This window comes from Crocodylus siamensis, chromosome 2 (genome assembly GCF_052110815.1).
Source record: "Crocodylus siamensis isolate JL-2025a chromosome 2, ASM5211081v1, whole genome shotgun sequence".
Classification (NCBI taxonomy): Eukaryota; Metazoa; Chordata; order Crocodylia; family Crocodylidae; genus Crocodylus; species Crocodylus siamensis.
The window spans coordinates 183,332,063-183,358,817 of NC_143396.1; the positions used below are offsets into that span (position 1 = coordinate 183,332,063).

At 43.1% G+C, this 26,755-nt stretch overlaps 1 protein-coding gene across 5 annotated transcripts in view; it reads left to right on the forward strand.

Moving 5' to 3' along the window:
• Positions 1-15,829: 15,829 nt before the first annotated feature.
• The window catches only part of PTPN5 (protein tyrosine phosphatase non-receptor type 5), a 138,963-nt gene continuing 128,037 nt past the window's right edge, over positions 15,830-26,755 (forward strand). For 3 of the 5 annotated variants that reach the window (XM_090032530.1, XM_090032535.1, XM_090032534.1), the window contains exon 1: positions 16,083-16,208. The gene's annotated coding sequence lies outside the window, so the exon portion shown is untranslated. Of the gene's footprint in view, positions 15,937-16,082; positions 16,209-26,755 lie in introns of those variants that run through there. The other 2 variants (XM_090032533.1, XM_090032531.1) reach the window with 2 other exon arrangements.

The window sequence follows — 26,755 nt, forward strand, 5'->3', positions numbered from 1 at the left end:
TATTCAATTTGATTATTTAAGAAACTAGCAAATAAACAAAAAAAAATATTTTTCACTGTCCTGTTTCCCAGTTGCTAAGTCTCTCCAATGTACATATGAATACAGCCAGTTGTCACTCACTATAGGATGTGCACTTATCCATACAAAACCCCTCTGAAGTGGAGTGTTGCCACATTTCTATGAACAGAGCAGTGAAATGCAGAGAAATTAAGTGACTGCACAGGAACTCTACAGCACTACAGAAAACGTAAGCCAAACCTCCAGAATCCCAGGGTGGGAACACATGACATATTTACTCCTAAGTAATTTACTTCAAATTTTACTCTAGAGTAAAATTATACTGGTGTCCAGAGCAGAGACACCAGTATAAGTAGCCATCTGTAGCAGGTAGCTGCTATAGCACTTCTCACTAGCAGGTGGCCAGGAAACAACCATGGCCTAATTGCATTGAGCAGAAAGCTATCTCAGGATGAGCCTGACATGAGCTGTGAACACATAGCCTGCACATCGGTGAAGTTTACACTAGAATATAGTTCTGAAAGGAAACTTGTATCTAGGACTGGGAGCTTTACACAAGTGCATTTGTGTCCATTCCACTTTTATCTTGGTGCAAACTCAAATTACTGCACAGTGAATGTATTGTGTTTTCATATCTCTAGTCAAATACTAAAACCTGGATGCTCCTGCGTTATAAAAAGTGAAAAGAAAATCGTAATAAAGGCAAAATATATACAATAGCTAATTCAAGATACTATAGCTTTCTACAGCAATGTATAACATAGAATGTTCCATGTTATGAAAATTAAATGGGAACATATCCATTTAAAGACTGTTGATGTATGCTTCTGAACATGTTTCCCTTTGAAACATTAAAAAAAGCTATAAGTAAATAGTAAAAAATGGAAGCTACTACCAGCTTCACTTCTTGACTTGTTTTTGAAATGGCAGTGGCTTTGCTTTGTGAAGCCTGTTGCATGTCCATCAGCTTTTAATGCTGTTTGCTAGAAGCTAAAGCTAGAAGCTAAAGCTAGAAGCTAAAGTCATTGCAAAGGGGTAAAAATTCAGTAATGTTGCTTAAAGGTGACCTGTAAAAAGGAAAAAAGTAAGTTTGTGTCTTTTGTCCCTTTTTATTGATGTATGGAAGAGGCCTGAGTAATGGTGGAGTCCTTTTTATTTTTTTATTTTTTAACTCTGGCCTTCCCCATTTTGTGGACCATCTCCTTAGTGAATCCAGAAGACTGGAGTGAGAGCTTCTGAGACCTTCCTCAGTATACAGTAACTGAAGAGGTGACCTGCTGAATTTTTTTCTCTATATAGTGTATCAAGTTGTCAAATAGACATTTGCAAAAAGTAGCAGAAAAATACATGTTTTCAGTAGTCCACTCTCAAGTAAACAAATTTACCTCCCTGAAATCTATTAGTACTTTGACATATGCCCTTCTGAATACCCTTCACAATCCTTAAGCTTTGTGCTATGGGCATTATTTTTTCATGGGAAAGTAATAGTGGGAAGATGCACAGCTATTACTATTCTGGAACATACAATGAGTGGTCCATCTACTCATGAATCCTTTCAGCAACAGCATATACAGAATGCTTCAGAAAAACTGAAAAAATAAAATAAATTTCCTGCTCGCCCCCCACCCCCAACTCCCACAATGCACTTAATTGTGCACACTCTCTGCTGACCACATATTAGCCAATACACTGAAGCAGGAAGATATTGTCTCTCATAACTTAAGCAGAATTTAATTGCAGATGCTATTCTTATGCGTAAATCTTAGTTCAGAGTTTGGATTCATGTGCTATAGGCCCGTGACAGTCCATCATTCATTTCATTTTGATTAGAAAGCCTTAAAAGTAAAACAACAGCGATGCAGGCCCTTTCTTTATGAAAGATGGTGCCACACATATAGCAGGCATTCTGCTGTGGTTTAACTTGCCCTGTGACTGAAAATCAAAGAACTAGGCCCAGAGTTTTATGTAACAGAATAAAGCTTACAGAATTTGAGCCACATTTTGTATGGCTCACAAGGACAGTCAGTCTGAAAACAAGAAAGGAAGACTTCAAATCAGGATATTATTATAGTGGTGTACAGTATACCAGTATTATTCAACCAGAGAAAAAGCAGCCTATAAAATGTCTGGTATGTCCTTCCTGAGTATATAATTGGCATACATAACTGTGACCAATGTATTATTAGATTTTTTTCCCTTCTTGAGAACAAGCTTTCTGTCTAGTTTGAGTTCAGCCTGTTTTTGGAAGCTTTAGGTCATTCATATGACAAAGACCTTTACAGATAGTGTTCTACTCATCATTTGGTCTATAGTATCGAAGCAATAACATACATTATTTTATGATTCTGTCCATGTTACAATAAAAACCTTCATTACAGCTCTTGCAAAATACTGTCTATAAACTTTAGAAACTGTACCATTTTGTACATGCAGAAATATTAAATTACATGGCAATCTCCATGCTAAATAAAAGAAAATAATGTTATAAAAATGAGCTACCCACAGAGGCATGGTTTGAGCTATGCATTCTTGAATTCTAAACGTCGGTATATTTTTAAACTCAAAAAAGGCATGGTACAGTATGGCTGTTTGTTCCAGGAAGAGTTTCTATAGGCTTTAAGAATAACTAAAAAGCAGAGTGACTTGCATGCATTAGGAGTACTGAGGAAATTAAGCAGTGGTTCTGGCAGAAGGAAAGAAGCAATGCATTTTCTTTAAATAGAACATTGAAAAAGTGATCAGTTACTCTGTACCTTGAGAGATGTTGCAAAAGAGATCAGATATTTCCTACTTTGAGAAGGATTCCCAGTCAAAGAAATACTTTAGGAAACCTGAACTCTAGGAAAGATCAGCAGATTTGTTGTGTATCCTCTCTTATCACTCTTCTATTATTATTATTATTTTGTAAATGTTTTCTATTCCCTCTCATCACCCTGCTATTATTATTTTGTAAATGAGCAAGACTTCCTGAATGTATGACCTTCTGTAAATCATGCCAGGATAACTTTAGAGCCCAGCTTGATAAAAGGTTTTTTTTTCACAAAAGATATAAAGAAAAGGTAATGTTGGCAGTTCAATAAATAATGGGAGGTGATGGTGAGACTGGGAAAGAATATCAACCCGCAGAATTCAAAGGGAAAGATACAAAATCATGTCAGGGTGCAGATGGAAGCAACCTTGTAGAGTTAATGCCAGTCACTTCATACTAAGTGTAATGTGCAGAACTTTGGTTTCTTGATCAAGAAAATTATCTTCTGCAAATGAAAATCTCCAAATATATTTGTGTCATCTTGCCGTAATAAATCATATGCAGTCAATAGGTGGTATTACCTGATTTACTCTCCATAAAATCCAAATTAAACCAGAATGGAATTTGACCTTCTTTCTAGATGCTGAAGGCACTTGGGAGATAACAAGAGCCTGCCAAAAATAGGAGAATTCTGCTCCACAGAAATAATGTATGAGAAAAATTATATAGAAATAAGTTCTGTTTACTGTATTGATCCTAGAGCTGTAATCAGTTCAGGTCCCCAGGCATCACCGTTCCTTTTGGCCATAAACTGGTCCCACTGGTACCATTGCTATTCGTATATTTGTTAACCACATCATTGCAACAGCTATTGTGCACTGAGAACTAGTGGATGAAATCCAATACTGAATTCTATATATCTGCTTAGACCAAACTCTTGGCAGGATCCTTTTCTGCAGGAGTAACAAGGATACCCTGGTTTCTATACTTTCCCCTATATTTAGCTATTATAGGACTACTGTATTTTGAGTGAGAGGGACTTCTCTATTTTAAAAAATACCTCACTGGTCCTATAGACTACACAGGCACATGGCCCTTTGATTACATGTGTAGGCATCTTCCCTTTTTCCTGTACAGTTGTTCATACTAACTTCCTTCCATGTGAAAAAGGACTAAAAAACCCAATGGATCATTATAACCAGGTATGCATCTCCAGCCATGCCCAGATGTTTCAGCCTCAGCTGCTTGATGTGCCTACTGAATTTGCCTTGCAACAATGCATGCCATGAAATCATTATTTACTACTATTTGCAAAAATGCAACAGATGTGCAAAATCAGCAAGGGCACAGTGTGCATTAGGGGAGGGCAGCTGATTGCTTATCTCCAGAAAGAAACTTTATTGGAAACACTTCTAGCTGTTTGCTGGCATGGAAATTGTTTGTAGTAGAGCAGTAATAGACTTTCCATAATGACAGTTTTTCCATTAAATTTGTGTTTTTGACTCTCCCTCTACAAACTCTCCTGAAAATGCTCATAGCCACAGCCAGACTATAAATGTTTGTGTATGAGGAGAGATGACAGGTGATTTATTTGTTTATTTATGTTAGTTAAAGCTTATGTGAATTGGGTATCTAGTTTAAAAATACACAGCAGCAAATATGTAAAAATGTACATGGCCAACATTTTCAATTTGGGGCACAGAATGAGACACCTAAATTCCCCAGGCACCTTAATAAAGGCAATCTCACCAGTATCAGTGGGATCTTCTGGTGTTTAGACCCTCTGAAATTAGGCAATTTTCATTTAGATGCCTAAAATGAATTCACATGCCAAATTTTAAAGAGATAGGGTTAAAATTCTGACTGCACAGGAACCCAGGGTCTGCTTCCTGGACTTTGTCAGGCTGGGCTTGAAACTTGAAATTTGGTCCTCAGCTCTTGGGCTGGTGGGATACATTTGCTAAGACCCTTCTGTGACATCACATCTACAAAAAGAAGAAAATCTGACACTTCTAGTTTGGGTTATAGTCTGTTTTTAAACAGAAACAGTATCTTTTGGCATTTTAAATCCAGTCTTTGATATACATCTTCTGTTATGTTCTACAGCACGACTGTCCACCTTTAAGCCCCTGGGGGCCACATACCCCAGGGGGCTACACCAAAAGGTGTCACATGCTGCATAGACTGCACCAGGTGATCCATGAGCCACCAGGTGATGCTTCCCATACCCATGCTGCTCCCCACACCCTCATGGGCACCTCCTTATGCTGTACTGTGAAACTTTCCTACTGCTGCACTGTGCACAGTCCCCCTGTCCCCACTCCCAATTCCCCGCTGCAACATGTGCCCTGATGGGCACCCCACACTGCTGCCCCAGCCCGCATGGGTGCAATCCCTCTACCCTAGCATGACCCCAATTCCTGCCCTACTGCATGCAGCTCAAACTCATCCTCAGCTCCCTGTGCAGTGTGCTGGAAGCTACAGCTGGAGAATGGAGGGGAGCCCAGAACCTCTGGCTGTTGCTTCAGCCAAAATGATATGGGGAGTGGCAGTGGGGTGAAAGCCCAGGGGCCACAACTTAACCCCTCAAGGACCACATGTGGCCCATGGACCACCAGTTGGACAGCCCTGTTCAGGGGCAAAGCCTAGGGGGTGCACATGGGTGCACATGCAATCCCTGCACATGGCAGTACACCCCCTGCAAAAAGGCACTTGTGGGTGGTCGCCACTTGCCACCCTGCCATGGGCGGTCCATAATCACCCCTGGCTGCCGCCAACATCGCCAGTAGCACCTGCAGGTGGTCACAGAACCCATAGTCGGTGCTTGCCACACCTCCCCCCCCCGACAGTACTGGTGGCATCTGCGGGAGCTCACCACCATGCTCCCACCACCACCACTGTGCTCCCACTGCCACCAGCCCAGCCGTGCCCCTCCAGCCGCTGGGGGCATGCATCATTCATGGCCCTGTTCTATGGCAAGAACTTCAAACTGCTCAGTTAGGCTAGGGCCTGGTTGTGCTAGGTACTGTACAAAGATATGGGAAGCTACAATCTTTGCCCCATGAGTTTATCATCTAATTTAAAGAAAGTTGTGTCAAGAAGTGAAAGCACATAGTAGAATGGAAAAAAGGAGGAAGGAGTATAGGAATGATAGGATTAATCAATTATGACAGCTAAGTACACTGTTTTACTTTTAAAATTATCCTATCAAATCTTAACTCCCTAAATTTCCTTAATATTTGCCTCCCTCTTCCCCACTGAACCTGTAAAGGATTGACTAGGGGCTTAATGGCTAATATTTTCACAAGTGACTTGTGACTCAAGGTTTGGGGGCCCATCTTGACACACCCTCTAAAAAACTGGTCCTTTTGAAGGAGGACACCTAAACACTGAAGCACCCAAGATCAAAATCACTTCTGGAACTCTATGTATTGCCTATTATATTTTATGTTATGTTGTCTCCATCACATTATTTGGAGATTAATCCTAACCCCTCTACCTAGAATTAGTAGTTCCTTTTTAAAAATATAAACTCTTCCCATATCGGAGGATATGACCTCTCTCTACATAGCTATTTCTCACTCTTTTGTATCCAGGATTACAGAGCTGGTTCCACTCTATGTGTAAGATGCCAGAGGGCAGAAAGTCACCTGACTCATAAGTAAGTAACACAAGACGGTAACAACCCACCATTTTGATTTCCCCTCTGCGGCATGTTGCTAATGCAGCAAAATAGGATTCTTGCATTTTGGAAACCATCCATTAGGGCTGAAATCAACAATCATCTGGCATGTCCTTCTCTGAAGGTGAGAGCCACTATGCTCCATTTTTTAAATTGTAATCACTTTTCCACTTTTGCATAGATGGAGGTTTTTATACAAAGTGACATTTAAACTTGCAAAGTTTCAAATGCAATCAGTGGTTTTTCAGCCCTCAGGAAATAACTGCTCATGATATGAGCCAAAAGAAGGGAAACCCCAAGGATATGTACCATATGTTGACAGGGGCAGCACTGTAAATAGTAATTACTAGCTAAAGCATTCTTTCATTTTTTCAAAATGTCCTCTGTAATGGTGAGCTGTGAAGCAAAAAAAAAAATGCTGGTTTTGTTTTTCTCTTGTTGATTCCTTTATTCTGCTTTATTCTGGGAAATATATCTTCTCATGAACTTTTTTAAAAGTTTTTTTTTCCTCTTGCTTTATTTTAACATTTGAAATATAAGGAATATTATGGTAACCATGGTATCCTGATGACATAACGGTTACCATGAGAACAAAGCTGAAATAGTGTCATCAGACCCCCTTCTCCTAGCTATGCATTGAGTTATGTACTTAATAGAGATGACCAACAACCCCCCCCCCCCAATTGCCAGCTTGTGAAAAACAGCCCTGCTCTTCACATCATCTGTAATGGGAGAACCATCTTGGTAGCTTTTACAGGTAAACAGTCCTCTGTTGTTTCTTTTTACTTCAGCACCATCAGTTTGGGTCCACGGTTAAGATGCCACCTGTACCACAAAAGGAAAGTGCATAACACCCAGTCGAGACAAAGCGTTAGAAGCAGAGTCCCCAGAAACAACTGTAGATGTAATGAACCTGGGACCCATTTTGAAGTATAGCTTTTGACAGTCTGTAAAATGGTTATGCTTTTTGTTCTCTTTGCCAGGCAGGCCAAATGAAATCATATTTAAAGGCAGTCTGACTTGGAAGACCTCTCTAGGAACTTTCATGGTAGTTCAGTGAGCTGCTATGAGCTGCACACTAGCAGAGCTCTGTACCCACACAGGGCACCACTGACCTGTGGGAAGAGGAAGATCTGCGTAAGCATACAGATGCATCTGCCTGGAGCTTATTATGGAGGGTGGCATATGCTAGTGGGCACTGAGACCCTAGATAATGTGGGAGCTAAACTAGCACATAATAGTCTTTGTGATTGTTTTGCAGCACTGTAAATTCAACATTCAGGAACTGATGGGAGGAGGAGGAAAGAAGAGGCAGTTCTATGTGGTCTGGTTGTCATCAGTGCCTTTCTGGTTCCTGTGAATGCCAAAGAACTACATGCTCCTCAGAGAGCTGAGCACATCATTGTTGCAAGGCAAACAGAAGCAGACCCAAAACTGTGCACTTTAGTATAACTACAGATAAGGCAGTATCCAGCTGTAACCATCAACACAGAGAAGCTCAGATTTCTTTTCCTGCATTATATGTACTGTCAACCAGTGGGCCAACTTTGCACCAGACAGTGTCAAATACAGCTCTCTTTGGCAGGAAAATTATTTGCTTTCTTCAGCATTTCCTTTATTCAACAAACATGGTTCAGTGTCAACTCGCTGCAACATTTTCAGACTTCATAATTTCTTCCTGAAACCCAGGATCAGCTGACTAGCTTCTGCCTAACGTTACTTGTATTCCATTTCCCTGCAGGTAACTGCAGATTTTTCATCTGGCTGATTCAGTGAGATTGCCCTGCATCCTTCCCCTGACCCTGTATCTCCCTCTCTGAGTCTGATCTTGGTCTTACTGACACTTCAAAAAGGAGCAGGGGTAGACTCTGAGAGCATAGACTCCCCCTTAGAAAAAGCTGCCTCTGAACTGCCTTGTGACTTCTAATCACTTAATTCAGCTGCACAGCCAAATCCTTGAGACACGGGTCATACCTGTGTGCTCCAGATCCAGTGCTCTCTTACAACAATAATTTAAGGAATGGGGTCCTCAAAATATGAGTTATTAGTTACGTTTCATTATTTAAATTTGAAGAATGGATACAGAAAATAAAGATTTAGTCAAGTTTTTTTTTACTACACATTCAGTTTCATATTCATTAAAACATTGTAACCTGCATTAATTCTCTATATTACAGCAGTGGCATTTCAACATATTCATGGGGAAATTATGGTGTATTGGGTTGAAGTATAGTGCAGGCAAAATCTGGAATGCTAAGTAATGCTATACATTTGAAAAGACTCAAATCTTACCAGATTTGAAGAAATACATTTTCTGCAAGTTGGTGTGTATTATACTATTGTTTTGTGTATTATGTATTTATGGAGAAATTACAGTATACCATAATGTACAGCATAGTTATTGAGGTAATTTGCCTATAAAGATTAGTATATATGTATAGAGGCAAGGATTTCTTGGGGTGATATCTTTTCTTGGACCATCTATGTAGTTGGGATAAAGTGAGATAAGCTTTGGAATGCAACACATTCTTCATCAGGTCTCCGAGTTTATATGTATAGACATTTTGTACACAAAAGATCAGCAGCACACAAGTATCTGGAATACTTCTTTGTAGAAAAGAAACCTCAGGAAGGACCTGTTGCTGCTAATTACAGAGTATATATATACTAAAGATACAGGCCCAGATTCTTTACTGTGCACCCTATCTTATGGAGATGGCAGAGCTGGAAGGTGTGATCTGACTTTGTGGAGTTTTGGGATGGTCCTAGGATTGTTCAGAGAAGCCTCAGTGTTGACCCAGCTTTGGTTTATTTGCTTTGAGCTAATTTGCATTTGTTCTGATAATATTTAGTTTTAATTAGGCCTTATTATCATGTAATACAAGACTAAGATTCCATTTTAAACTTTTATATTGCTTGGCATAGTAGTCATTTTATGTTATGTAATTATGTAATGATTTTTAAGCTGTTATTACGAATCAAGCTTTATATTTTGTTATTATACCTTTATATATATAAGTATTTCTTTTTGTATTTTTTTTTTAATATTTCCATGTGTGCATGAATGAATGTAGAATGATTGGTAAAAGCAGAGTCAGCTGTGAGCACATCAATAAACAAGTTATCAAATGGTGGATCATGCTGAAGCAGGCTGAAGAACCAATCTGTACCAGGTAAAGAAGAAGAAAAGTAAGAGACACAAGATTAAAATACAAGGTCTGCACAACCGCCCAGGGCTTAATGGCTCCCCTTTGTGATGGACATTGCCTACACTGGTGATAATGAAGGAATGCTGTAAACAGAGTGATTAAGGAACAACATTTTGGACAATGATGCATAGGCCTCATGCTAGGATGGAAAAATACTGAAGTTTTGAACAAAGACTTGAAATTCCCCTATAAAAAGGGAAGACCTGATAGCAAGAAGGTGGGACATACTTTGCAACTTCACTGGAACACAGATGGGTCTGTATGCCCTGTTCTTAACCTCTCATACTCACTAGGTTGGCTATCTGAGTGTAGTATTGAGCAATGGACTTTGGTAACTATAACATCTGAAGAGTGATTGTGAGTGTGATTGCATGTGTATGTATGAGAGCTCTTTTGAATATTATAATTATGGCATCTTGCCTTATTCCCCTCATAAGGTCTCACTCATCATTTGAGCTAATCGGTAATTTGCGCAACATCGGGGTATATAAATACACTAGCAGGCTATAGCCCACATGCATCAGGCAAAGACTGCTGGAGTGCTCCAGCTATGTCACTCCTGCTCACGTTTCCTACATTTTGGGAGGTTGCAACAGCTCAGTGCCAGCTAGGCTCCGTGGTACCAGTATGCTAAGATAAGAAGCTGTCCATATGATAACAGAAAGACATAAAGCCATATCAAGCTGTCCCATGGAAAAACAAAGAAGGGAAGATTGAAAATTTCATTTTCTTAGGCCTGCTAAGTTTCTCTCCAGAGGGCCTTCTAGTGAAGGTGTGGCCAATCCTTCCACACTTTTATGAAGTCATCCAGGGCTGTGGTCCTCTTAGTACTCTTGTATGCCAGGATAGCCAGAAAAGTACCATGGGTCTCATTTGCCTCTTGAGAGGGCAAGAGTATTTGTCAGGAAGGCCTGGTATCATCATGTTGTTATTATAATATCAAGTTCTCTCAGCGCTGCAATGTTCTAGTGGGAGTTCTGCTGTCATTTGCTCTGTGCCACCAATACAACCCTAACTTGTCCTTTTCCAGGGGATAATAGTATATAAATATACTAGTAGGCTATGGTCCATATACATCAGGAAGTATACAGTGTAGACCGTGTGGAGCAAGTTAAGTAGAAGTTATTGCTAAGTAGCTCAATACTCCTGCAGAAGGGTTAGGACAGGGCTGATGTAACAGACAGCAGCTCCTGTCTACTCTGCCATGCCTTCTGAAAAACAGAGAGAGTGCCCACAGGGGCTTCTGTCATACCAGAGAGCTTGTCTTGGCTGTGAAAAAAAAAGCTGAGTATTTTATGTCAAGTCAGCCCAAACCCCTGTTCCTCTGACAAAATTTTGACTGAAAGAAGCAGGCTCTTGAGACCTTACATCCTCCACAGCAAGTGGACAACAGCTGGGGCAGTTCTCGATCAGCTCCTCCTAAAATGATTGCTCCAAGTGTTACAGTGTTAAAGGAACCCGAAGACCTAGATACAACTCCCTGCTTCACCACAAACTCACTCTATGCTCTTAAAGAAGTCAATTAAGCAGTAAGCAGGGTGTGACTGGGCCACCATCCCCAGTTTCCACCCTTGAAGGAATGCAAAAATAGCATCAGCCACCACTACCCTCTGAGCTGCTGCACCACTGCAGTCACTGCTTCATGTGGTGCCACCACCAAGGGTACAGAACTGCCTGCTTACACCTCTGCCTTTAAGTCTCTGTGGGCGCGTCTACATGTTCATTAATGTGCTTTAGACACTACACATTTAAAGTATTAACTAAACGTGCAGTACCTAGAGTTACTCCACAGTAGCGCCAGCGCACGGTTATTTAGTGATGATTACTGCACATTAGCTTAATAACACTGCACAGTAGGGTATTAACATGGTTTTTGCCATGACATGCTACTGTACAGTGTTATTAGGCTAATGCACAGTAAGAGCCTCGTGTAGACACGCCCACTACCTCTGTTCCCTTTCAGCAAACTATGAATAATACTCCCTTGCCTCCAAGGAATGTTGTGAGGATAAATACTATTAAAAAAAGTGATGTTCTTAGATATTACAGTAATGTTGGGCAAGTTCTGTAAATATCTTGGACTAGTCAGTGCATAATGCTCCTCCACAATCCTCTGACCTTCTCACCATTCACAGAATGTCTTTATGATCAAAACTGAGAGGGGAACCGTGTAGAGCAGCTTACTGAACCTCTGCCCCAATGATTCCCACTGAAGGAAATCCACCCGTGAGCTGGCATAAAGGGACCAGGTTGTGGTCCCCAGCTTGGCCCAGAATTTCTTTGAACGTTGTCTACCTTTTAGAACAGTGGTCTCCAAACTTTTTAACTAGGAGATCACCTTTGGCATTTAAAAGCAACCCAAGATCTACTGTGCACCACCACCTCCCCCTCTTCCCTCCCTCCCCCCAGCCCAGCAGGTAAGTCGGGGGGGGGGGAGGAGATCAAGGCAGAGGGAAAAAAAATTATTTGGGGGTGCGCCTTCCCAGCAGGTAAAGGAAGGCATCAGGGCCTCACTCAACTTATCCCTGCTCCTGCCTCTGTGGCCCTGTCCCTCACCGTGGGAGCCCTTGCCTCCCCCATGGACTGACCTGCTGGGCTGCGGTGCACTGTGTGCATGTACACGGGCACTCAGTCCCCCCATCCTAGCCTTGGATCAATTCCAAGAGGCTCCAAGATCTACTGCAAGAGGCTCTGAGATCTACCGATAGATCGAGATCCACTGGTTGGTGACCACTGCTTTAAAAGGACCCCCTTACCTTAGAGGGATTCAAAGTTTTCATGTCACGATAAATATAGAACAATATAGGAGTTCCTCTGGGAGGAACAGTTTGCAAAGACCTCAATATTCTAACAGGGAAGCAATTGGGGATGTACATTAAACATTTCTCTCATCTGTCCCTCTCAAGAATGGTATTAAAGTTAGGACATTACTGGGATAGTCCACTAGTAACCTTTAAGTCCAGTTTTACTCCTACATGAAACCCTGACTCACCCTGCATGGATACTGATTAGCAATTCACTCATCTTTGGGAAAATCATTAGGATTATACTCGTTGCCAAAATCCTCCGTCACAGTCATTCACTGACTCAGAACAAGGTTTACAACAGCTGGCAGTGATATGTACTGTAGGTGAGTCATGTTGAACTGTTAGTATGAACATAAGAACCTGTGAAAAGCCAGACAAATGCCAGATGACTTACACTGCCCCATCTGTGTTAAGGAGTTGCATTTGTCACATTACAGTAAAAGGCTTGGCAATGTTTTATTATGTGCTCTGATTTTCAGGAATGCAAAACTTAAAATAATAATAATTAATAAGAAATTACTAAAGCATGTTGTATCATACAGATCCTGAAGAGTTTTATAAACTAAGGGTCAGAATTTCACCTAGTGTAAACAATCTGTCAAATATTAGTGGAAGGACACTGATTTACATCTGCTGAGAATCTGGCTCTACAGGACTACGGGGAGAAATCCACTTACCTACTATTGATTGGAGCTACCTCTGGGGTACAATATATAAGCTATCCAACAGCACAAAACAACATTAAACAGGAGTTTAGAAAAGAAAAATGCCATAATCAGTTTAACCTGTAGGATACATTTAGATAAATGATGCTACTATTCTTTTTTTTTCATTGAAGGATTTCAAATCAATATTCTTAATAAATAAAAACACTAACACAAGTGCTTTACAAATATTAAATAAACCTCCTGAGCCAGAATCTCAGTTCATGTCAATTTGCGTAGCTCCATTAACTATATTGGTCCTCACCAGCTGAAGATACAGCCCCCACAACATCCGTATAAGTGAGGTAAGTATAAGTGATTCATAGATTCATAGATTGTAAGGGGCTGGAAGGGACCTCGGAAGATCATCGGGTCCAGCCCCCTGCACTAGGCAGAAAAGACAACTGGGGGCTGGACATGTCAAAATGCCACACCATATCCCAAAAGGAATCAAAACTTGTGGAAGAGGTGATATATATTTTATAAGACCAACTAGATATTTGCAGACAAATTATTGTATTTATTTGCAAGCTTTTGGGCACGCTCACCCTTCTTCAGGCATGCTGAATTTGTAAACATTCTCTTAGGTAGAAAGGAAAATTCATATTACACAGGAGAGCTGAAGATGTAGTAAAATTTCCTGTTGGGAATTGTTCATTTTGTCTGGGTTTTTTTGCAAAAATCTAATTGGCCTAATAAAAGATATCACCTCTAGGATGAATTCAGATTCCTTTTGTCCAGGTAAGGCACAGAGAAAGTCTGAGGCACAGAGAAAGGTCTTTTTACCTCTAAGTTGTCTGGTGGCCAGCAGGATGTAGAAGCATATTTCCTGCTGGCTTTGATGTTTCATATTTCACAGAAGACTGGAAAGGTGGAAAGCTCTTCTGGAAGCTCTGGATATTAAACTGTGTGAGTGAAATGTGTCTTTAAGAAGGTATGGCATATCCTTTATGCTGAACAAAATGGCTCACCCAGGAGCACAGATCAAACAAAGGGTAAAAGCGGGGAAGCACCCAGCTTTGAAGATCCTTGATCTAGCCCTGGACAAAAGTTCCAGACCAGATGTTATGTCTCAGGTCCTCAACTGAAATAAAATAGTTTGGCTCTGTTGGCTTCAATGGAGCTAAACAGATTTACACCAGCTGAGGAGCTGGCCCTTTTTTGTCTAGTGTAATGTCTTGGACTTGGATCCTGCAGTAGGTACCACACCGGTGGGCAGATGAAGCTGGTGGCTCATGACATAGCAATCTGTCTGAGAGCTCTCACTTGCACAATGGGAGCCTTAATATGTGTTTGTCTCTGCAATGTGTGGGTGGATGGGTGTGTGTGAAGTGGGGTGAGAGAGGCACCTGTCAGACTGTGATCTTTGTGTGTGTGCCGTACCAGTGTCACTTGTATCCTACTCCCCAATATGTCACTCTCTCCCCTTCACCTGTGTAGGTAACTGTGTGCGGACAGAAAGGGGGGGGGGCTGTCGTCTCTGCCTCTCTGGGCGCGTTTGCTCTAATGGATGCGCTCGCCTGTGTGCAACACTCCTGCGTTGTGTCTGCATGTTACGTGCCTACTTGTCTCGTGTGTGTGTGTGTGTGTGTCTGTCTCTGTGCGCGCGCGCGCGTGTGGAGGAGGCAGGACACACCACTGCGGCAGTGCAGGCTGTTGCTGCTGAAGTGAGGGAGGGAGGGAGAGAGGGAGCTCCAGATGCTCTTGCTCCCTCAGGGGCTGGAGTCTTTTTTCTCGCCTTGGCCCTCCTCTGCTCCTGGCAGCCTGAATATTTCATTCATGCTTTCGCCTTCGCCATGGCTCCCTCTCTCTCTCCGATTCAGGGGAAAACAGGGGAGGGATGGGGGAGTGTGTGTGTGAGCGCCTCTGTGTGAGTGTGTGTGTGGGGGCGGCCTTTCAAAGGCTGCCTGTCAATCAAGCCTGAAACGGAGAAAAAGAGAGAGATGGAGGGAGGGAGAACAGCTTTCACAGGGGGGGAAGGTGGGCGGCTGTTGCTGCTGCCCGCCTTGTAGCCCTTCTCAGGGGCATCTGTACAGACAGGGGGAGTCAGCCTGAAACAGTCAACCTTTCCCAGGCGGGTCAAGCCCCCTCCCCCACTTTGCACTTTCAGCAATGCCAAGTGGGGGGCGGGGAGAGTCCCCATACACATCCCTATGCCCTGCTAGCCCCCCGGCTGAGCTCCCTGTGTCCTGTGTGGGGAGAGGCAGGGAGCCTTGCAGGGCGTAATGGGGGGCACAAGGGGTGCTCAGCGGGCTGGAGGCAGGGGGGCTCCTTTGTTGTTCAGTGCGGCGGGGTGGAGCCGTGCCCGGAGGGATGCTGGGGGTGGCAGCAGGAAGGGGGGAGGAAGGGGGTTGCACTGGGCGAGGGGGGGGCACCGCAGTGAGGCCCTTTCAAGTGTGCAGGGAGGCTGGGAGGGGTTTGGGGCTGGAGCCCCTTGCAGGCTGCAGTGGGGCAGGGGGCTGGCAAGTGCCTCTCTGTGCGGAGGGAACTAGGGAAGTTTTGCATCGTCATGGGCTGGGGCGGGTCACTGTCCCCGGGGGCAAGGGGCGGAGGCCGGGTGGGGGGCGCTCCACGGCGGCGGGGCAGCGCCTTTAGGGGGTGGGGGGCGCCGCAGGGCGGGGGGCTTTGCGGGGCGGGGGGCCGCGCGCGTGGCACACGGAGCGGCACACGCGCACACGCGCGCCCGGCGGCTCCTGCCCGCGCCCGCCGCTCTCCTGCAGCGCGAGTGAGGCTCTGCCGGGGGCTCCCTCCGCACCTGGGCGAGCAGGTGGGGCCGGGGCCGGGGCCGGGGGCCGGCAGGCAGGCGCGTGAGGAGGGAGGCTGCGGCAGCGGGGCAGGGGGCTGGAGGCGACGGGGGGGAGGGGGGTGCACGGGAGGGGGCAGCCCTTCAGGTCCCCTCCTTGCCCAGCTGCAGCCGTCCCCACTCCCGCCGCTGGTGCTGGAGGCGGAGCCGCCCCGGCTCGGCGGGGAAACGGTGGGCGCTGGGGCTGGGGGAGCCTTTGCTGCAGCCCCGGAGGGCGCCAGCAAGCAGCCCCAGAGGTGGGTCACGGCAAGGGGGTGGGGGTCTGGACACACACTCACTCGCACACCCCTCCTCATGCATCTCTCTGCAAAGCTGCCCGCGCCCCCGGGTGAGCGGCGACCCCCCTTCCCCGGCCCCCTCCCCGCAGCGCTGGACCCGGCGAGGTGCAGAGGTTTGGGGACACGGGGGGAGGGGGAGGGAGATGTGTCACATTCGCATTAGCGAGCCCGGGGGGGAAATGCCCCGGCCCGCCCAGCCCTGCCCCGCGGGAGTTGCTCAGGCGCTCCCGTGGGGGGCGCAGAGGGCCCCGGGGTTTATTTCGAGGTGTCCCCGCTGCAGACGGCTGGGCTCGGCTGGGCTGTGCCGGCCGGCTCCCTGCTCGATGGCGGCGCTGGCGGGAGGGAGGGCAGTCGGCTGCGGCGGGGTCGCTCGGCCGGGGTGCGGCGGGACAGCGGAGCGGCTTGGAGGGCAGCTCTTCAGGGGTCGCCTCGGCTGCACGAGCCTCCTCCTGGGCACGGGTGCCTGTTGCGTGTGGGCCAGGTCAGGATCCGCTGCTGAGCCCAGGTCTTGCTACTGTTGATCTCGGGGTGGGAACCACTGCGACGAGCCGAGGGTCTGGGTCGTGTGCGGGGGCTCCTGTAATCACTGCTAAATTTCAAAGTGTGGCAGCTGGACTGGCTTTTCTTGCCTGGTGACAGTTGTGTGCCCTGGGGGAAAGCTTTGGTTGGTTTGGGCTGCACGTTGAGGTCCTCTGTTTCCCCAGTGGGAAGGATGAAGCTTTCAGGTTCATGCCAGGTTTTCACTGTCTTCGGCCCCCCATGTTGCCCTGTGTAGGGTCTGAACAAAAAACCCACCCTTGCTTTCCAGGAGACCACTACAGAATAGCAGAGTGCGGGGAGGTGTGTTAATACCTTGGGACTAAGTCTTGTAATTACTCACTTGCATTTGTACTTCAGGTCACTGCCATTGAAGCTGGTGGCAGTTTTACCACTGGCTTCATTGGGAGGAAAACCTTGATCTTGCAAAGCGATGTGTGTGGGGCTGGTTTCAATAGATCTACAGCAGCTATTCTTGGCCAGGGTGCTGAGAGAGCCTTTTAAGGGTGAGACAAGGTGGTGTGCAATAGTAAGTGTTTGGTGTGCAGGCACTTATACAAGATAGGCTCAGAGATTTCACTGGGAATCTGTCCTGTCAAAAACAGACCTGTTGTGGTCTTTCTGAGGGTGGTTTTTTTTTTTTGGCCGGGGGGTAACAGATTTGCTGTATTATTTTTTCCTGGTCAAAAAAAAACATGCAAAAGCTAATGGCTGGCATTTTCCTAGGGGTGCCTTAATGCTTAACAAGGGGTGTCTTGAGTCTAAAACAGTTGCTTACCTTTACTCCTATGTAAACCACTGGTTCTCACTTGCTGAAGTGCATAACTTTGTTTTGCTGAAAGTGAAGTAAGATTAATCTTCTGTGGTATTCATCTTTGTTGGTTTCAGCTATTCAGGGTGAGCTTTACATTTTGGCCAGCTTTGGGATCTAAACTTTGAAAGGAGCATCTATTGTTCCTTGATAGGAAGAACTGCAAACTGGATGTCAAGTCTATAAAGCAAGAAAGTTTTAGGAGCCTTGGAACAGCAGCCTGTTCAACCAAAAATCAGAGAACCAAGGTATTGTTCACCTAATTAAATAACACCACATTCTCTGCCAGAATGTCACCAGGGTGCTTGGATTCCATTTTTCTTATATTCCCAGTAGAAAGTTGCTTAATTCATTGGGCAAAATTAAAAGAAATAGAAGCAAAGTAGTCTCTACATTTCCTCAGCCCCCTACAACACCAGAGCCAGGGCTCAGAATTTCAGGGGAGGTGTCAGCGTAGGCCCTGGAAGGAAACCATTACTTGCTATTCTGATTTATAACGCCGTTTCTCAAAGGATCAAAATAAATGCATCCTCTTCAGTCTATTGATTTAAATTACATGTACAGCAAATGCAGTCCTCTGTGAAAATGTAGGCCCTAATTTACCCCCACTCTCTGACTCTTCTACATAGGTGGGAAGGTGTGAAGCAGACATAAAGCTTTATTTAAAAAACGAACCACCTCCCCTGGATTCCCTTACAGTAAGGGAAGCCCTGCATGGGATAGTGGTATCACAGTGGCACCAAAAACAGGGATAACTGAGTAAATTGCACTGAAGAATGGAATTTGTTCAGAGGTTTTATACCCCCTGTGATTACAACAGTGCAAAGATTTTTGGTATAAGACTAGTGAAAGCAGTTCTGGCTATTCTGCAAGCCTTCAAAGTACTGGTAACACACCCCTATGGGATGAGGAGGTGGGGGGCAGGGTGTTTTCAAATGTTAGGCCAAGTTACTGAAACAGTCCCTGTAGATAGATTGTAATGTTTTACCTTACAATGTTAGGTCATAAGCTATCTGAGAGTTTTATTTCACCCAGGGGAGTTAACAGACCCATTAAGTCAAACAGCATCTTGCATCGAACAGTAGATTCAAAAAGCAACAGGGTAAGGCCATATGAATACAGAGCTACATACTATGCTTGATGACCTAATCCTAGGCCCATTAATGTCACTAAAATAAGATAGAAGCTAGTCTAGTTGGATTAGTGCAATCTTGTATTGAATTTAGTCATAAAATTGAAGAGCTGGTCTTACGGATATGTTACAGCATGCCCCGGATGAGGTTTGCTGTTTTTCGTTTAAAATCTTTTTACATTACTGCCTCGCTGCAGAGGAGCTGTAGTGTTATACCAGACTTACCCTGACACTTGGAGCTTTAGCTATGACTCTTTTGTTAGCATTAAGATGAGCAATCTCCCAAATAATAAGAGGTCCAACATTCCCAATTCGTTAACATACAAAAATGTTAAGCAATAGGCAGTCCATGTTGAGATAAAAGGTTGATCATTGTTTTTTTAACCAATATGGTTAGCTCCCTTCAGCACCCATCTAGATGGGAACACAGGGAAGAGAAGAGGAATCCACTAAAGATGTGAAATTAATTCACCAATTAAAGGGATTCTCCATTCCCAGATTGAAGTGGTATCATTAGTTTAAGGTAATTTATAGAAGAGTTTCCCTTGCTGTGTTGACTTTTCAGTTGTTACAGACAAAAACTCCCCCACTTAAAACAAGTGGAACCATTTTCTTTAGGTTTTTATCCTACTGTGTAGGCTGTTTTTACATCTGATCATTATTTGGCACAGCTTCTCACATGATGACACTGCCTTTCGTCTCTGTGGCACAGGAACAAAGCTCATCCCCTATTCACCATGTGGTATATCCAGTAGAAGTAGTCATTTTGTAGAAAAATTTTGATTTTAGGTTTTGGGTTTGAAGCATGTCCATTTTAGTAGGTTTTGAAATTCCTTGCAATAAAGTACATGCAGGAGCAAGTCAACCAAACTGATAACTGGCCTTTGTTCCAGGTATATTCAAGCAAAATAGGGTAAGATACTATTTATATTCTTTTGCCCCCACTTTGTATCTCAATTTTGCTTGTCTGCTTTTTGTTTAGATTACAAATTAAATAGGACTGTCAAGGTGTAAAGACAACGCATGTTTTCCTCTTCAGCTTATGCATGCAGAAGTTCTACAAGCTGTTCCTTGCCATACAAATTATGTGGATATTTATGTAATGCATGTAAAGGGCTTGGCACATTAGGTCCCTGAGGTATGGAGGTACTTTTGCATTACAAACAATGCTGTGCAGAAAAGGCAGGTAGCTTGGAAGTCATTGAGAAGCTACAGTATACAGTATATATACAATATAGCTACAGTACACTTTGGAAATCTCAGTTAGATTTACAACAGTACATGGGATTTTTTTGGCACTGTGGTCATCTTAGTTCAAACTCCTGATCTGGTAAGGATATGGAGCCAAATCTTGGCCCTATGATTTTGAATAAGTCTTGTAAAAGATAATATAGCTATAATTCTCACATTATGGGTTGAATTTTTGGCTCCTGCATACATCTCTGCACCACTGGAGAGATTAGACCAAGGACCAGCTGGGCCTGTCAGGCCCATGCACTTGTCTGATACCTATTCCTTTCACCTATGTCTTTCTGCACCCCTGTTTATTCATCTGCTGTCTGTGGTACAAGTCCTCAAATGCAAGTTATTTGGAGCAGGAATTGTCAGTGACATGAATATTGTCTAACTATAGTAAATATCCTAAACCCAGTTTGGGGTTCGGAATCACTAATGTAATGGAATTTAACAACTGTTCCTTTAGGCTAGTTTTATAGTTAAGGAGTGTTCTCTAGAATGCTCTGTATTCTAAACAGGCCCAATCTGGTATTATTGTTAGTTTCTTGTTTTGATCTTAATTTGTTTCTGCTACAAAAGCTCTTGGCTAATTTGATCTTGGGTATTTCTAATGTGTCCATGCTACATCATCTCTATGATATACCCATATTTATCCCTAACAGAGATTTACACACAGAGCAGATGTATCTATTTACTAGAACTTCTTCCTTAACTCTAACTCACCCTGAGGGTACGATCAACCCACTTACAATATAAGCAGATTCTGATTTCTCTTCCATAGCAAACACACACCTTCAGCCCAGGCCAGCCAAGCATCATTACTAGAGCTATCAAGGAACTTTTTCCAAAGACAAATGAACAGGTGCTGTTGTGTTCACATAGCAATGAGTGATGGAATAAGAAGTGCTATCCACATAACAATTTATAAGCGCATTTTTGTGCCAGGATGTGCTAACGTTGTAGTCTCGTACACGCCATAGGATCTAATTTGTTTTGAATTCCACAGCTAGAACTAGTGGAGACCAATGTGAGGTGCATAAAAAATACACCTTTGGGATGTTATTGATTGCAGGTACAGCCAATGTACATTTTCTCATAACATATGGTGTTACATTAGTATTGTATTGCTGGTATCCTTGGGATATGCAAAGCTTGCATGGCATTAAATGATGCAAACTGAAGTTCTTACTCATATTCAGGTACGCTTATGACATACAGCTGTCAGACTTGCTTGTTTGTACCAGGGGATTGGCAACCTATGGCCTGCTGGTGCATTCCAGCTCTCAAAAAGATTTTATTCAGTCTGCCAAGCATGTTTGCAAGAGGTTGTTCCATCTAGTGGCTGCTGCCAGTTGGCCACCTTTGTCACCTGCTGTGTTAATTCAGCCTGCTGTTAGTGAAAATGTGTTGACTCCTGGTTTAGACTAAGCAAGTGGTATAATTTCTGTCACTAGACTAGCGGTACAACTTTGAATCTGGATGTTAATAGATAAAACTTTACTGAAGTACTAAGTAGCATTCACAATGCTGAAGCTGACAGTTTGGTGCAAGCTAAGGCTCCTTCCTAAAGGGGAGGATAGAGAACAAAGGCTTTGCATTTCTGGCACAGAGTGAGAGCATGAGGCAACAGTATAGTCTGAAACAGGATGTTTTGGGATGAGAAGAGTCTCTTGACTTTTAAAAGAAGTCATGAAATTTAAGAAATCAGAGAGAGGGCCAGGTTCTGTCCTCAACAGCTATGTAAACCTGGGGCCTTCTGTTAAATTAAAACTAATATAAACATAAAATAAATTGACTTTAAGGGGCCACATGCTGATTTAGTCTCTACATATGTACATTTACACTGACTCACTTAAAAAATCAGTGAAACAACTCTCCTTTTACACTAGCATGCTTGAGATCAGAATAGGCACCATTATCTAAGACCATTTATTTTTCATGTACAGTGTCAGCTGCAGAACTAAGAAACATTAATTCCCAGTTGACTACTATGTCTTGAAATGGGTGTTTGTTTCAAAGGGAGAAAAACCTCCTCTGCAGAAGTTTTATGAAGCTTCAGTCCACTTGCAACAACGGTTGATGAGGAAATTGCAAGAACCCAAGGTCAGGAAAGAAATTGGTAGTTATGGCCCTAATCTGGCAGGCTGTTTCATGTAGATGGCCTGTGCACTTGTACAGATTTCTGTTACCAGTGGGGCTCTGTGAAGAGTCCCATCAAGAAGGAGCAGTAGTTGGCAGGATCAGGAGTCTATGGAACTAGCAAGGAAAATGAATACTGTAGCTGCAGGGTGCTACATGCTTCTAACTCACGATGATAAATACAGAATATAAACCTGTTCTACCTTTTTCCGCCTCTTCCCCACTCCCCCCCAAGGGCAAACTTCCAATTATTTGTGTTAAGGGGGGAAATGATTAAGTTTTTGTAGGTCTTGTCATGGAAAGTACAAAGCTAATGTGCTTGATTCAATCATCTTCACAAGTGGAAGAATCACAGCTCAGTTTTCCAGGTCCTGCCACCTTTGTTATTAGGTGTATTTGCTAACTAGGACCATAACAAGGAGTATGTACAGAAAGCAACCTTGCAAAGCACATTTCTATTTATAAGTCACCAGAGAATTACGTCAGTAAATTTTCCTAGGTAGACAAGTTCTTAGTCAGAATTACCCTCCCCCCACACAGATGTGTCTAAATTGGCCAAAGAGACCCAAAACAGCTAGAGAATACAGGTAATCACAAGGACCATCAAAACATGCATATTTTGGTAGCAGTTTATATTTACTTCCGTAAAGTGATACAAGAAGCTTATAGCCCAAATCTTCACTGCCTTGTAGTTTTATATACATGTTCAGTCATCTTGCAAAATTGTCAAACCTTGCACAGGTATAAATAATACATCTTGTCGAATTATTGGGTCGGGTAGGGAGATTGGCCCCATAACAAAGTGTATTTGACTGAAGTTGGCTAACTTAGGTCTACAGATCAGAAGCTGACATTTTCTTCTTGTCTAGGATGCCCACCCTCTTCAGCTTCAGGGGCTCAGACTCAAAGGTAGTGTAAATGTAATGGAGATTACCATGTCATTAGATCCTGCTAACAGATGGTGGGTTGCACTTATTACTTTACGGGAACCAGACTTAAGTCAGTGAGAGCATAAAATTAGTTTTAAGTAAATGGTGATGAAGTGGAAATTCAAGCATGGATGGGCACCAGTGGAAAAGCAACCAGGAGGAGACTGCAAGGAAGTGCAGAATGATGTGAAATTATTTTTCAATGGAGCTGGTTAAAAATAAAGAGAGTGTTTTGTAATGACTGACAGATTCAAGCAGTCTTTATTGTTCTGTTCTTTAACAGTGGTCAGAAAAAAAAGAGAGACATTTAACAAGACATCCAGTAGTGAATTTGTGGGTTCAAAAATTTGTTGGTTTTGTTTTTAAATGACAGGACAGGAAATTTCTAGCTTTGATTATACATTCAATTTTAAAAAATCAGGTTTTTTATTTAAACATACTATCTCCAGAAAATATTAAGTACATTGTTCAAAGGTGCTATTCTGCTTATACCCATGATTACTCATTTTTGCTAATGGTGTATGCACATTGCTAAGGGCACATACATGCGTACATTTTGTAAGTTCATCTGTAGTTACCTAACCTATACTTGCTTACTCTTAATATGTAACACGTAAATTAACTTTTTTTCATCTTCTTCCCCCTTAAGTAGCCCCAGGCAAGTTAGATATATGAAGAAGTCCTTCTGTTGTCTGATGCAAGTATTCGTCTCTGGCACCAGGTGCTCAGGTGCCTCAGTTTCCCTTCAAGCCAATCCAGCCATCTAAAGTTTGTGTTTTGTTCTCTAGGTAGCCAGGCTCATTAACCGTGTTAATAGTCTGTTAGTAGTGTGGCTTTCCTGCCAAACAAAATACCAAAGCAAGGAGGAAACAAGCTGCTGCCTTCTCCTGCATGAAGAGCCTTACCATCTCATCTAAAGGGTTCACAAATACCATTTTGTTCCCTTGAAATACCTAGCCTCTGTCTTATTCTGGCATCTTCTAGACTTCAACAATTTCTTCTCCTCCCCAGAGTTTCTTTAAATCTTTTAATAGAGGTGTTTTCATGGGGTGTGTGAAAGGGAAGCCCAGAACTGTACCAAAACATTCACTTAAAGATGAGTCAAATTCAAGAGAAATAAATTAGTAAATAAATTGTATTTTAATTAACAGCACCCAATTAATTCCTTATACAATTACAGCATTCTACTTTTCTCTGTCTAGCAATATTCTATACCTAACAAATAATTTAGTAATAACTCATTGAGAATTGACTCACTCTTATACAGATGTAGTTTACTTTTCAATTTGTGATAGGTTTTTGTTTGTTTGTTTTACTTCCTTTGTTGCCTTCTATATTTTCAAGAGGAGTTTAGACCACACTCATTTGGGATGGTTTAGTCAGGGATGATCTTGCCTTGAGCAGGGGCCTGGACTAGATGACCCGATGAAGTCCTCCCCTTTGTATTAAGTTTTGCTCCTCTCCTTCCCACCCATTTGACCTAATTCTTGGCCTTTTCAGAATAGACAAATAGTTTACCTTGTATAAGTCCTATTTTTCTTCATTGTTCCTTCCTGTGCTAACCTACATACTTAATCTGGGCCTACAAACGCCCAGGAACAGGCTCTGGTAGTCCTGTAGCCTCCCCTGAAGTGCAAGTATGCATTCTGGTATGGACTGTTATGTGCTTGTTGTAACTGTTACTTCTATTCTCCCAAGAGAGCAACATTCATGCCCCAAACTGAGAGAAACTCATCTAACTTGCACAAGCCATGTCTACACATGTGCTTTACTGTGGAGTACACTAATTAGCTGCAGAGCAAAGCACCACTGGGCACATTCACACGAAAAGCTAACAGCGCAGTGGACTATTCTCCTGTACACAAGCGTGGCGTGAAAAAGCTATGCTAATGCGCAGCAGAATTAGTCTACAGTGCATTAACATCACTTAAAAAGCGTGCGCCTGTGCTAATGTGCAGTCGCACTGATTACAGCACATTAAGTTAGTATCTGTGTGATTACAGGTACTATGCTTAATGTGCCATAATTACAGCACACTAATGAACATGTAGGCACACCCACCATCTACATGTGATGGTATTAGGCTGCAATAAGCTAATTAATGCTGCAGTAATTTAGTATTGTCAGGGACAGTACTATTTTACAGGAGGGTAATTTGCTGCAATTAAACACATGTAGGCGCTGACCATGGGCATAAATTGTGCCCAGTCAGCCTGAGGCCAGACTTCTGCCTGCTGCCTAGCTACATGGCTCTGAACTTTCAGCACTCTCATGCTCCAGCCAGCCCCTCTGTTGCCTGGCACTGCCATCTGGAGTTTGGGACTGACCCTTCCTGTGTTCCCTGCTAGCTTGGGCCTTCTCCACTCTAGCTCAACTTGCTGCTGTCCCAGGTGCACGTGTAGACGCTGTGCCCAGGAGTAGTTTACTTCAGCTCAAAATGCTATGGATTTTAGTGCTTTTTGTTAATTGCATGTGTAGATGCACCTACAGTGAGCAAACAAGCCCTTAGCTTTAAGAGTGTCTTACACTTTTAGCAACTTTTTGGTCATGATCCTAGAGCCAATCCAGCAAGCAAAGAGGAAATTATATACAGCACCTGGAAACTTTTAGAGGCATGAATCTCTCAAAGACCCCAGAGGTTAGACTTTTCTTCTCTCTGTAGGAGAGCCTTCTAAGTCTAGTTTCTTAGAGAAGTAGGACACCAGGCTTCTCAGGAAGGCCACTATCTCTTCTCTAGAACAGTAGCAAGATACGCTTTACTGGTGAATTCTCTCTGTACAGGTTCCTGGAATGCAGTTCCTCGTTTCTTTTCTGTTTGAGATGCCAAATGTTTCCAGAGGAGCCAAATACAATCCATTATATACTGTCCCTGATTCTAGCTGGTGCTATTAGGAGTATTTCAATTCCAAGATGATTTTTGCAGCCATTGTCGCACAGTCCTTTATTTAGAGAGATTCCTTATGGGTTCAGTCCAAAGTCCATTGAAGTAAATGGAAATGGTTCTGTTGATTACAGCAGTCTTTGGTTCAGGTTATCTATTTGAAAGCTAAGATTCCAAACACTCAGCTACAGCTAGCTAAGCACTGACCACAGTCCTAACAGTTCTTAAGACAACAACATCTGATCAGAACTGCACATAGTGATGGTGGAAGGAAGAAACCCAATGATGTGCCTCTTCAAAAAAAAAAAAAAGGTATAATGAATTAACAAACATCAAGGACTAAACAAAATTGTTTTATGTCATTCAAAAACTCGGATAGCCAGGTATCCGACCATGCAAGCCTTTTGCTTCCTAGCCCTGACAGCTTGTGAGATTTTGTAACTATAACAGTCACTGGCCCTTTACATCAGGTCAAAATGCAGGCTAATTACTTGAGTTATTCCAACACAATACCTACAGACATACCCTTGCACCTATGCAGAGCCCCATTAGTAGCAGCTGAGTCTGAAAGTGGAGTCAGAAGACATACCCTTGTTTGCACACTTGCACAACTGGGGAACGCTCTGGAAAAGACAGAATCCCTAGGTCCTGTCTGTACCACCAGAGGACCATGATGGGGAGTGCCAGAGTGAAACCTTCTGGGATGCTCAGTGTGCACTATGCACTGAAATAGACAAAGCAGAGGTATTTTAGCACAATAGTGCATGGAAGATGCAGAGAGCTTAGAGAATGTGGTCCCATGCTAATAATGTCCATGCCACATGCTATGTCCCAAGAGGA